This window comes from Acipenser ruthenus, chromosome 1 (assembly GCF_902713425.1).
Source record: "Acipenser ruthenus chromosome 1, fAciRut3.2 maternal haplotype, whole genome shotgun sequence".
NCBI lineage: Eukaryota > Metazoa > Chordata > Actinopteri > Acipenseriformes > Acipenseridae > Acipenser > Acipenser ruthenus.
The window spans coordinates 46064368-46078259 of NC_081189.1; the positions used below are offsets into that span (position 1 = coordinate 46064368).

Genomic DNA, 13892 nt, shown 5'->3' on the forward strand with positions numbered 1-13892 from the left:
ATTATTTTATTTTTTTTAATGAGGAAATTGATAATAAGTACAGATAAAAATACGCTGGGTCCCGACTACAGTATTTGTGCTAAACGAGCATGACTGTACAGTGCAGTGCTTCAAATGGTTTTGTATATTTGGCATTTCTGTGTTTTTGTTTTATGACGGTTAATTGAGATATTTTTTTTAATTCTATACATTCCATGTTATTTACACTAGAGCATCAAAGTGCATAGCTATTTGTTTTACGTTAGAAATAAACAAAAACTATTTCTTTGGAAGTTCTTCTGGCTTTTGTGGTTATATGGGTGAGTGTTTTCGTTTTTTGTAAGCCTAATGTAATATAAATAATCGTTTTTATTATTATTATTTGTTTATTTAGCAGATGCCTTTATCCAATGCGACTTACAGAGACTAGGGTGTATGAACTATGCATCAGCTGCAGAGTTACTTACAATTACGTCTCACCCGAAAGACGGAGCACAAGGAGGTAAAGTGACTTGGTCAGGGTCACAAAATGAGTCAGTGGCTGAGGTAGGATTTGAACCGGGGACCTCCTGGTTACAAGCCCTTTTCTTTAACCACAGGACCACACAGCCTCCTATAGTTTTATAGCTGTTGTAGCGCACAGTCTCTCAACCCAGTGTACATGTCGGTTTAAATATTCGTTAATCTATCACTGACTGACACGGTTTTTATTATTTATTTACTTACTCTGTACAGTACAGTATGATGCTTTGTTTACGCTTGTGAAAAGCTTGAAGTGTTAGCTATGATCAGACGTTTGGTGCATTCTGGGAGTTGTAGTTCAAACTGGACAGCATTCGTAAGTGAGTTTAGGAACGATTTTGAGAGTTGTTGCTTCTCAGCGTTGAATTTAGGAACGCAGCCTTTACAGGTCCAGTCAGAACTACACAAAAACAGTCACCAAATCGTACAACTGCGCATGCGTAGCATTCTTTTTAAAAGTACTTTTCTTTATATTAAAATACACTTTTTTAAAGCTCCCCACCCACAAAAGGCACTAAAGACTACTTAGATGCAGTAATCTGTCAAATGGGAGTAGTAACTGTCCAGTAGTTTTTCACCTACAGGTGGATAATAAAAAACACTTTCCCGGCACCAAATTTACACGAAAAACCACCCGTTTTTAAAAAGTGCTGTAGCTCAAAAATTACCAGACAGAATAACACAAAACTTGTAGAAAAATTCAGCCTACCAATCAGACCTGAAATCCAAAACGGCAGACAGATTGATTGAACTTAACCTCACTTTTGGGCTGCACAGGGGCTTATAATGTAATGGAAAGAACATTGCAACCATAACTATGACAGGACTACCGTAATTGTATGTAAAAATAATATTGTTTTGTGGTTTTGGTTCTGCAGAGGATACAGAAATGTACTTTAAATGCCTTATTATAAATGAGACGAGTGTAATACAGCCATCCTCGTGATTGAAAACATAACTACAGTACTAAATTAATGTTTATTAATTTAATTGATGTAAAATACATTTTTGTGGTTGCTGCTTTAACCCTTTCCTGTCTAAACAGAATGGCCATATATGGGCATTTTGTGTTTTAGCGCTTGTAGTTTGGCAACCTTAAATTAAAACCCAATATATCCACAGAAAGGCCTTAATGTTTCCAATGATATAATGTATTTTGTTGTGGAATGGATTTCACTTGTTTATATAAGCCCCCCAAATGTAGAATAATATATAATATTTTTTTGTAAAACTGCCAATTTTGACCCCTTTCTAAGTGAGATATAAAACAAACATTGGAACATTACAGTGATGTAGTGTGGTGTACATACTGTTAAGTAAAAGCCTTCTCTCGAACTTGTCCTCTTCCACTTCAAAATACACGCTGGTAGACTTGTTTCCTGTGCATGTGTTTTTGAAGTGTATCACCAGTTGGTATGTAGGAATACAATCTTTTTTGTTCCTAACCTTATTCAATGACAAGGCTCAGAAAGACTGATTTGATTGCCCCCACAGCATATTATTGCCATGAGACATCCCGGAAAAGAGATTGCGTCATCCGTGCTTAAGCTCCGAAATTAGATCGGTCCGGCGGGTCTGGGTTAAGGAGCAGAATGGTAAGATGAAATGTCACTGTGTGGTTTCCCTTAGTGCCTGTGAGCTCAACGGTCAGTTTGTCTTTGTCATTCATACCCCTACTGCTACAGGTAGGGTAGTAACAGTAGGATGTCTTTTAATAGACAGAAACAGAAACAGAGTGACAAGAAAACTTCCAAAGGGGGAGGAATCTTGTGTGCTACAGTAGGAGCTAAAACAAGAGAAGCCAACAGTTTCATATGCTCTAAGGGCTAACCTGTGGAAGAATGTACCAAGAATCATATTTTGGTATGAAAGTAAAAGTGAATGTAGGATATTGCAGATTTAAGATGACACACTGAGCTAACTGTAAAGTACCAAAATAAAAAGACATAATTTGAACCTTTGATTGCAGTACATGCAGAGTTTTTTTTTTTTTTTGTAATCATATCAACAGCTAAAATCGAGCTATTATGAATGTTGGGATCTCTGCATGCTACGGCTTTTCACATTAGCAGGTAAAATTTTGAAAATATCTGTTTGCTAGAAAAATGTGTTTGCCCTACACCTCCCTTTTGTTTGTTTATCTGACAGTAAATGAAACAGTAAAATCTGCTACTCTATTTACATGTAATTTACTGTAATATTTGTTTTTTAAATGGCGAGAAGTGATACTTAATATAAACAGCTCACTTGACTTTTGTGGTACAGTAGCTGCAGAAACACTTTATGTACCAGTACTCAAAGGTAGACCTACTGCAGTGTTATTGTTGTCTGACATAAGAGGAGTTCAGTACATGCTACCCTCTAGTGTTCAGCTATCGTAGACTCTCAAGGTCTGCTTTCTGATGAAGCAGATTGCACAGAACCCAGGGATACACTCCTGTCCAGTGCATTGGGACATGCTATTACTGTACATGACAGACACTAATGCAATAAGTGCAAGTTCTTGTTGTTATAGAACTACAGACTGCTTCTCATAGTTATGCAACATTTACCAACTTCCATTTTAAGGTCTAATAATTTTTATTTTACTGTTGGGAAGGGGTTAAAGAATGTTTAACATTAATATACTGTATGTTCTTAACCACTTCATAACAGTTTATTGCAACATTAAGGGGCTGATATAAGGATAGGTACAGTGCAAACAATTGCAGCTGCAAAATCCAAATTGCCTAGTGGCCAGGCAATTATTTTGCACTGCGGCCTATGTAAACTTAAGAGCAATGCAAATTACTCAACACGCACATATAATGAGCTGCGATCATGATAATGAGGGTCTCAATGAGCAGCGCACTTCAAGCCCGATGTGATCGTCGCATCTCAATGGAGGCGCTTGCGTCGCAAAAAAAATCTTTGAGAGCGGGCATCACCCACTGCCCGATGGAATCAAGGAACGCACAAATTGTCATCCCCAGACAGGAAGCGATGTGGCAATCGCGGATTGGAGTGATTGCACTCGCTAACCAAGGGGACGTGGCTGAAGGTAGAAAAGGGGATGTAGCCGAGCGAACTGCTCCTTTGTTATGGTTGCGAGAGAACCGCTAAAGGACTGTAAAGTTACCGTGAGTGTTTCGTGTTTGTTTTCCCATCTAATTGTACTTGTTTGTCATTGTTAGACGGCTAACACGTTCCGGGAGCTGCCGCTAAAGGCCAGCCCTAACCTAGACAACACTGCACTATTGTACACAAATAAACTGTATTTCACCACTTGCACCAAAGCACTCACTCTGGACCCCACGGTTTAAACTGTGCAATATGCATTGCTGTGTATTGCCAGGGATTATTATTTACGGTCGGCAAAACAACCTGGATTAAAACAAATAAAGAATTGTTTGGACCTGTAACAGAGGAGCTCTGTGCTAACTATCTGACGCATGCATGATTCTGCAGGAAGAGGGCAGCAGCCCCATAAGATCTGCCTGTCAGTCATGGCAGTGACACAGAGAGGTTTGGTGAGGGTGTGTGCGGTCTTTCCCTCTCTGAGTGGTTGGGAGGCGGGCCTTAGGGGGTCGCTTGGCCTATAAAAATAAAGAATGATTTGTTGTGGGTGGCCCAGCCCATTCAAGAAGAATGGGCTGGGCCACCCACAGAGAGCTCTGTTTGTGAACTTGGATTTTAAAACATAACAGAACGGCAGTGTCTGGAGCAAGAAAAAAAGACCGGCAAGCACGGCTAAAGAAGACAGCTGAAAGATAAAAGAAATAATCATAATTACATACCCGAGTGGGACGTGTATAGTTTGTGGGGAAAACCTGGGCCACCCCACAGAGTATTGTGAGGGAATACCAAAGTGTAGGTTGGAGACCCGAGCTATCCGGTTTAGCGGCAGTGGGGGACTCTGCACAAGGCAGCACCTTTTATTTTGTAGTTTTATTACTGTGTTTTATTTTCCCTTTTCCTTTGTGCCTTTTGTTTTCATTATTATTTTGAGCACCTATGTGTGCGCTACGAACTGCCAACCTTTTTACCATTGCTGGTCTTGGGTTGTACTCTGCAGCAGTACCACAGTGCCACCTTGTGGTGTAAATAAATCAGTGTGCCAAGCGGCATTTCAAATAAAGTTCTGTCTGCTGTGTGTCAGTGAATTTCCAACACCCTTCAACAGGACTGTAAACTTTGTTGTTTGTCATCAGTTCATGCATTGCCTCACCTCTACACCTGCACACTGCAAACCACTTTGCCATATACACCCAGAGTCAGGATTCGTTCAATCACCGACAAAAATAACCATTTTGGGGGATTTTTGAAAGAAGATCGGCAGCTTCAGCCACCTATGAAGGATTTTGTTCCTTGCTTTAGACTTAACGTGGTGCTTAATGCACTCATGAAGCCTCCGTTCAAACCCTTGCATTCAGCTGAGCTGAAATTTTTATCGCTTAAATCGGCTTTCTTGCTTGCAATCACCTCCGCAAAGCGGGTGAGTGAGCTGCAGGCATTCTCAATTGCGAAAGCCTGCTTAATTTTTGCAGAAGCCAGGACAAAGGTTACGCTTCGTACCAATCCTGCTTTTTTGCCAAAGACTATCTCAGCATTTCATGTCAACCAGTCTGTGGAATTGGAAGTTTTCCATCCACCTCCTTTCCAGTCTGACAGAGAGCGGCAGCTCCATAAGCTCTATCCAGTGCGGGCCCTAGTGTATTATGTTGACAGGACGAGAAGTTGGAGGCAGTCCGAACAATGTTTTTTCTGCTATGAGGCCGAGTCCCATGGTCAAGCCCTGTCTAAGCAGAGGCTGCCCAAATGGATAGCTGATACTGCCTATTAGCGAGCCAACTAACCCCTCCAGAAAAGCTCAGTGCCCATTCCACCAGGGACATGGTAACTTTGTGGGCTTTATTCCAGGGTACATCTGTCAAGGACATTTGCAATGCAGTGGTGTGGGCTACTTTCCATACCTTTACTAGTTTCTACAGACTTAATGTCGTGGATCCTTAGAACCCTGGTTCTGGAACTAGAGTGTTAAGGGCGGCTTCTCAGTTGACCCTTACAAGACAGACATAGAGGTGAGTTTCTCCCTCAATTTTTTAGCCCTAGCTATTTGTTACTGGGGTTCCGAATGGTAATGCCTCAGCTTAGCCTTGTAGTAGTCTGGGCTTGCAGCAATCTTGCCCTTGCGATGGCTTGGGTGTATTGACCCATTCAGTAATGGTTACATTTTGTACGTGAAAGGGAACGTTAGGTTATTATCATAACCCTAGTTCCCTGAAATAGAAATGTAATCATTAACCTTCAAGTTCGCTGCATCCATGATTACAGCAGGCTTGAAGGAAAAATTACGTTGAGATCTGTGTGCACAGTCCTTTATACCCTCTGGGGCTGGCATCACAGGCTTGACTGAGCAGCTTTGTTATATCTTATTTAGGTTTTAGGTCTTTAGGGGGTCTATTCATAAAGGGTTAGCACCTGTTGAAATGAGAAAACAGGAGCACATGATCGGATTTCAACCATAGCCGCCTTTTTAACGGCAGTTGCTATTCATAAGAGATAATTCAGATGTGTCGTTAAGCCCCAATGATTTTCGTCTATGAAGGCATGTTTTTAACGAATTGAGGATTATCTTCATTAGCATAAAGTTTTCATCGGTCCTGAGTGTCAACCTGCTGTTCATAAGAGTGAACAACAGCAAAATGCTGCCTATATCTAGGAGTTATTTAACTCTTTCTACAGTCAAGTTTAAACTAACAACAGCCTCGGCAGAGTTTTTAAGACCTATTTTATTATTACACATTATACAGTTTGACATACCCGTGATTAACACTTTATATGAAGGAACATGTTTAATATAAATATATGCTCACACAAGAACATATTCTCTGGCATAATCAGCACTGTGAAGCGGAGAGCAAGTGAGAGACTGAGAATAGACAGTTATTGTATTATTATTTCTTTGCCGTGATCCGCGGCTGACAGCGGTCCTTTTCTTTTTTATTTATTTTACCTGTGTTCACAATAAACAGTTTGGACGAACACTGTCTGTGTGAACCTGTTTATTTTCATGGAGCGTTACAATATCCAGTATACCAGTGCTGCTGATGTAGTTGGTGGGAAATTTGGGTTTACTTGGTATTGCAAAAAAAACTGCGAGATCAGTGTTCAAAAGGAAGTCTTTTTTTTTTTTTTTTTTTTTGCGCACCACAAAACGATCCATTTTGTGTACAGTGTGCAATATGGCGTGAAACTTTCAGTGTTTCATAAACATAAACTCGCCCCTGATTGATTCCCTGCTTTAAGCGGGGGTTTATTATTAATAATAATAATAATAATAATAATAATAATAATAATAATAATAGTTGGGAATTTATAAGATCATTATTATTATTATTATTATTATTATTACAGTATTATTCAAATGTCCTCCTACAGTGCTTTTTGTTTAGTTTTTTTTTTTTTTTTTTGGTTAAGAATGGAAATCTTATGTGTGCGTATGGAAATGTGTTTACCAGCGTTGCCAAACAAAACGAAAATACAAAGTATTTATTTAAAAAATACTATTTTTTTTCTGAATTATGACATGTCCTGAATTTTTGGCAGACGTGATAAGGGCATCAGAATCAGGTTTTGCAAACTGCCCGTGACTGGCAGCTGCAGACTCCGGTTTCAGTAGTAGTGTTAGTGGATTCTGTTTTTCTTTTTGCAGAAGCTACCGACGTCACCCAGGGAACATTAACAATGCTGATGATGTCATCAAAGAGGTGGATTTTCATTCTTGAATGACTGTATACCCATTCACAAAATGCTTTGCAACAGTCGCCCCTATTCTTATATCAATAGCAAAATGGACGACTTTCGTTAGTTTTAAACAAAATTAGTTTTATTACGGCAGTTGGCAAGTACTTTTACGAATAGAGTCCTAGGAGGTAAATACCAATTCGGTAATGGTTACATTTCTATTTGAGGGAACCAGGATTATGATAATAACCTAATGATTTTTTCCCATCACTGGTATAAAACACACTACCTTTGGGTCTCCTGCACATGTGCCCTCTGCAGGCCTGGTGCAATTGTCTTGCATTGATTGTTTTTAGTAGAATGTATTTTACCTGAGAGAGTCTAGAGACTCCCATCTCATATCAATGAAATTAGCAGGAGACTGGTCAGTTAAGGCAATAGCTCCACTACAGTACAGAAATATAGGAGTTTAAGAAATACATTGTATGATAAATCTCCAAAAGGGTCTAGAATTAACTCAAACATTTATCATTGATGGCCTATTTTAAAAAGAGCCATATAGAGAAAAGATCTATTCACTCTTCATTTATACCATACTATTAAACTGTGTATTTTACATGATCTATTCCAAAGCCATAACTTTGATTCTTCCAAGACCAGTGAACAGTTGGTTCAGTAGCCAATTTATATTGCAAATCTTGAAGGCGCATATAGTAACTTCCTTCTGCTGCTAGTTGCTTGATGGCAAGCAGGATTCAAGGGGGCTGGGGAGACTGAAGTCTGATGCTACATAGGAGGAAAACTGTATAAGAATGTAGTGAGTCTTTACACCACTTTTTGACTGTAGGAAAACCTTGGAAATGTCAAGTGTTTTGTTCACTGTTATAGACTTTGCCCAATCTGTAAACTATTGGCAAACCATGGATACAGATCCCAATGTATAACCCAGTCTGCCATGAAGATGTGTGAAATGCTGAAGTAGGGGTAGTGTTCTCTATTTTTTAGTACAGTATTTTGATTGAAAGAAAGCAGAGCAATTTTGAGACCCAAGGCAGTATACTGTACTTTTGCATGGGTATGCGCTGGAGTGTTGAATCTGAAGTCTAGACCAGCAGTAGGTACCCTTCTTACTGCAACTATACAACCTGCTCTTGGAGTAGTGTTTTCTTTATTATGTCACTAGTACTAATGGCTTTGTATTTTTTTTCTGCAGTGTTGGTTTAGTCTGATCTTATTACTACGCACCCAATCCATATCCAGTGTGATGAGAGTGATCCTCACAGCCAGACACTGTACAGCTTCTGGAGTTGGAGCATTCAACCATTTAGCACAATAATAAATGTTCTTGAAAGGTGAGTACAGAAAAAAAAAAAAACTGAAGACGGTCATGTTACAGAATCCACTGCATGGGCTCAGAATTGTGTATGAGGTTATATTTGTGTAGTATAGCATTAGAAAGAATTAAATCAAGGAAAATTACCCTAGATATTCCTGGTACATCGTCTGTTTTGTTAACTATAATAAAATATAACGGGGGAAGGGGGGGTTGCAATAGCTTTTATTTTTTTGTTTTGACTATTTTCAGCTGAGAAAAATTTACCATATGTTGCTTGTATTGATTGATTAATTATAGAATAAAAGATTAAGTGCGATACTGTTTGCATTCTCAAGTCTGGGGAGCATCAAGCTGATGTCACATGTCCTGTCCATTTATTTTGCAGTGTTTCGATTTAGCTGTATTACAGTGTATTACAGTGAGAATAACAGCAGGCATTAAAATTGTGTTAAAATGAGTCTCCAGAATACTCAAAATTCCTAAAGGGCTTACACTTTTTATTTTATTTTTATATCCAAGTATTATTTTACCCCCGATTTACAATTTGGAATGCCCAAATGCTTTTCCCCTCAGCGCAGCAATTCCTCACATGGCTCAGGAGACCTGAAGGTTCAGTGGCTGTCCCCACAACAAAGCTGGCTTCCTTAGTCACCCAAAAACTCAAGCTACCAACCTCCGGAGGACAAAGGGCAGCCCTGCAGGTGTCCGTGTTTCAGCGCACTGGGTGCCTGGCCAGCGGGGTTCGCTGTAGCACTATGAGCAGAAACCGTCCCTGCCGGTTCTGCCTCCCTAACCCACGGGAGCGCCACAGCCAATGTGATGTTCCCCAGCAAAGACCGCCCTACATAGCTCAGAAAGGACGGGAACCTGCGCTGTATGACTCACCCTGGGCACCACGCCCTACATCGTTCAGCCAGAACGCGAACCTGCACTGTATGACTCACCCTGGGCACCATGCCCTACATCGTTCAGCCAGAACGCGAACCTGCGCTGTATGACTCACCCTGGGCACCATGCCCTACATCGTTCAGCCAGAACGCGAGCCTGCGCTGTATGACTCACCCTGCGCACCACGCCCTACATTGCTCAGCCAGGATGGGAACCTGCGCTGTATGACTCACCCTGCGCACCACGCCCTACATTGCTCAGCCAGGACAGGAACCTGCGCTGTATGACTCACCCTGCGCACCACGCCCTACATTGCTCAGCCAGGACAGGAACCTGCGCTGTATGACTCACCCTGCGCACCACGCCCTACATTGCTCAGCCAGGACGGGAACCTGCGCTGTATGACTCACCCTGCGCACCACGCCCTACATTGCTCAGCCAGGACGGGAACCTGCGCTGTATGACTCACCCTGCGCACCACGCCCTACATTGCTCAGCCAGGACGGGAACCTGCGCTGTATGACTCACCCTGCGCACCACGCCCTACATTGCTCAGCCAGGACGGGAACCTGCGCTGTATGACTCACCCTGCGCACCACGCCCTACATTGCTCAGCCAGGACGGGAACCTGCGCTGTATGACTCACCCTGCGCACCACGCTACTGTGTTTCTACCAGGTGATTTTTATTTATTTTTATGCATCACAGAGAGATTCAGATTTGTAAATGAAAGATGAAGTTTCCAGCAGGTACCGTCATTTACAATACTTGAGATTATCTGTCATGCTCTGTTTCATATTTACATGAAGTGTAATAAAGTGTCCTGTTATCTGAAGTTAAGAAAGTCATTAAACCAAATGTAGATTTGAACAACAGTTTAAATATAACAAACTGTTTTTAGAGAAAGTGAATAAAACATGGATGCCTTGGAGTTGGCCCTGCATTATTGTCCATCGTATGCTATACGTTATTGATACACAGCCAGAATTTAGAATTTGCTGTATCTGTAATATCACTATAAACAGTTTAAAGTGGTCCCATTTAGTTAGCTTAAAATTAATAAGTTCTTAATATAAAAAGTTAAACTCATCTGGTACTACAATTCAAGCCTACTGTAATAGGGAACTGCTGTAGTACCATTCATTTCTCATCAATTATGCAGGGACAGTTTGAAGACTGAGGCAGACCTTCCAAGTAACTTACTATCAACTTGTCATCAAAGCAGCAATACACATATATTATTAAGCACTAGTTATGTAATCAGTTCCTACAGCTCTAATCCCTACTCTGAAAAAGTTATGTGGGTTCGTTCTGTTGTTTCAATCAGATAAATTCAAAGGAGATTTCATGACTATTGACAATTTAAATGTGTCTACCGGACAGTTCAGTAAAAGCCTTGAGTCATTAATTGCACAGGAATTCCGAAGCCAAGCGGAAAGTAGAATCTGAACAATGCATGCATTGTCCTGATATAAAAACTGTTCTACAAAAAGATAGAGGTTTGTAATTGTGTGGGTTTTATTGGAAAAGTAGTATTTGAAATACAGCTGGAATGCAATAAATAAATATACAATTTCACACAATACACAATATGTACAATATATACAGTACATCTTTCTACAGCCCTAGGCTAAATATGAATCAATGTCCTTCTAGCCCACTGAGAGGTGTGCTACTTAAACCCTCTGTACCATGAAGGCTCTGTATTTAAGATTCATGGACTGTTCAGGGTGGATATGACCACAGCTTTATGCATGTTGTGCATTATTATGGTCTGTTTAAACACCTTTGCTGCCATGATTAAATATAACTTATTAGCACTGTCTGAATGTGCTCTGGAACCCCTGTCATTGTCTGGGTGTTCTTATTTATATAGTTGTCTAGTACAGATGTACTGCTGTTTTGCTAAAATTCACTTCTGGCAGAATGTATAATCTGTCAAAAAACATACAATAAGTAAAATCTGTGATGTGTTGAGTTTAAAGCTTAAATAAATTGTCAAGTGTCAAATTATGGTTTACAATTGTATTATTAATGATGAAAAAATAAAATTGGTATCAGAATTGGTATGTGCCTTTATTGATACAGAATATCGGTAATCTGAATCAGCCCCACAAATCACAGTCGGTGCATCACTAGTTAAAACTGCCTGTTACCTTGAGGTATTGTATGCAAGCTATGTGGTTTGCAGCGCTAATCTTTAGAAACAAACTTTAAGGCTACAGTATACTACTGGACATTTCCATATTATTAATTCTGTTTAGATGTACCATATACACTGCTGTGCAAAAGTCTTAGACATGTTACATTTTTCTACTTTGATGCATTATGAGCATCAACAATTTACAAAGCCTCCACTAGTGTTTTCTACTATTATAACAATATTGACTTGCATAAAGAAGGAAAACCATTGAGCATAATCAACAAGTACAGAGAAACATCATCTGTAATTGACAAACCCAGGACTGGAAGACCCAAAAAGCTGTCTAACAAGTATGAGCAATACTTGAAAATAATATCCTTAAGGAATAGAAAGAAGACAAGCGTTGAATTAACAACAGAACTGGCAGAAGGCACAGGTGGTGTTGCCCATCCATCAACAGTCCAAAGCACCTTTGACCATTGTTACACCTTTGACCTGTGTTGTTGTGCATATTTTAGCTTTTTAGTCTTGTTCCTCTTTCTTAACAGAGGTATTCTTACTGCAACGCATCCTTTAAGTCCTGATTTCAAGAGTGACCTTCATACTGTTGATTTGATGGACGACACCTGTGCCTTCTGCCAGTACTGTTGTCAATTCAACGCTTGTCTTCTTTCTATTCCTTAAGGATATTATCTTCAAGTATTGCTCATACTTGTTAGACAGCTTTTTGGGTCTTCCAGTCCTGGGTTTATCAATTACAGATGATGTTTCTCTGTACTTGTTGATTATGCTTCGGATACCACACCTTGAAAATCAAGTGATGCGAGCTATTTCACTCAATGTTTTTCCTTTATGCAAGTCAAGGTTGTTATAATAGTAGAAAACACTAGTGGACGCTTTGAGTAAATTGTTTATGCTCATAATGCATCAGAGTAGAAAAATGCAACATGTCTAAGAGTTTTGCACAGCAGTGTATTTATATTTTAATTTTTTGTTGCGGACAGTCAGTTTTGTTTGCAGACAACCAGTGATCTGCCTTGTACTTGTCCATGGGACAATCAGAAAAATCCCTTAAAATCTAAACATGCCAACAGAAACCAACTGATTTTAAGAGATGGCAAAGTGTTTAAAATCAATTAATGATTGCTAACAGATTAGTCTGTTCTCCATGGGCCTGTAGTCTCATCACTTTGGGATTGTAGGTATTTTGGTTGGGCACATATTTCACTAACAGAGCTTGTGTAATAACAGGAATTTACTTTGATAATTCAGTTACAATTTGAGACATATTTCCTGAGCCTGTTCTCTGCCATGGAGATACAGCGATATCTATACCGTAGATGTCTGTTATCTCATAACACTGTCAGAATTGTGTTTAACATTCTGGCAGAGCTTTGACTTATCCTGCAGTGTGGTGGAGTCAGGCATTAATCAGCATATGCAGATCCTCTTTGGTTTGGGAGTTTTATCTGAAAGTTTTTTTAACTAGACCATTTTCATATACCAATAATCTTTGCCCATCTAACCAGGTAGAGAAGAAACAGTTGAGGCTCCATTCTGAAGCAAGTGCAATGATTTTCAGAGATGAATAAAACAACTATAAGAGTTTGAAACTAGCAGAACACAACTTGTAAAGTTCTGGGGTACTGGTATTGCAAAATAAAAATTTAAATTCCCTTTGAATTTAAGCTTCGAGCACAGTATAGTAATGCGTATATTAAAATCGCCTACAAAAGACGTGACTACCCGAGTACAAAACAGCAGCGTGAATGACTGCCGAGAAAAGACGAACCAAAACGTTACTACCCAATCTCAAATCATCCCTGACATACAGGCAGGCATTTTCAAAGAAGCATCATTAGCTTCAAAGAGAAGGTTTTACAATTTCAGCGTTTCTAACAAACAGCAGCAGCTTGGACAGATTGGAAATGCTGATCAGACCCCCGTATTTTTTGACATTGCAAGCAATACCAGAGATTCTCACAAATTGGGAGAAAAACAGGTGTTAGTAATCAGGACTGGAAATTAAAAGCAGCACATAACTGTTATGCTGTGTGATAGCAGACGCCGGCAAACTGCCTTCGTATGTGTAATTGAGGTTGTATCTTTGTAAATGCATATTTATTTGATGAATTATTGTTTCCTCAAATTGAGGTGGGAAATTTGGGCTGCATCTTAAATTCTTATGCAGTCTTAAATCTGAAGGAATATGGTATAGGGTATTCTTTATATTATCAATGCAGGACCATGTATGGATGTTGGAGTCCCTGCTGTCACTCATCCCTACTTCTCCCCATTC

At 39.8% G+C, this 13892-nt stretch overlaps 1 protein-coding gene across 3 annotated transcripts in view; it reads left to right on the plus strand.

Annotated features, from left to right (window-relative positions):
- The window catches only part of LOC117421404 (amyloid-beta A4 precursor protein-binding family A member 1), a 103984-nt gene that overhangs the window by 25847 nt on the left and 64245 nt on the right, over window positions 1-13892 (plus strand). Inside the window, exons 3-4 of one of the 3 annotated variants that reach the window (XM_059025759.1) lie at window positions 1996-2096; window positions 8441-8579. The gene's annotated coding sequence lies outside the window, so the exon portion shown is untranslated. Of the gene's footprint in view, window positions 1-1995; window positions 2097-7195; window positions 7251-8440; window positions 8580-13892 lie in introns of all 3 variants that reach the window. The other 2 variants (XM_059025754.1, XM_059025751.1) reach the window with 2 other exon arrangements.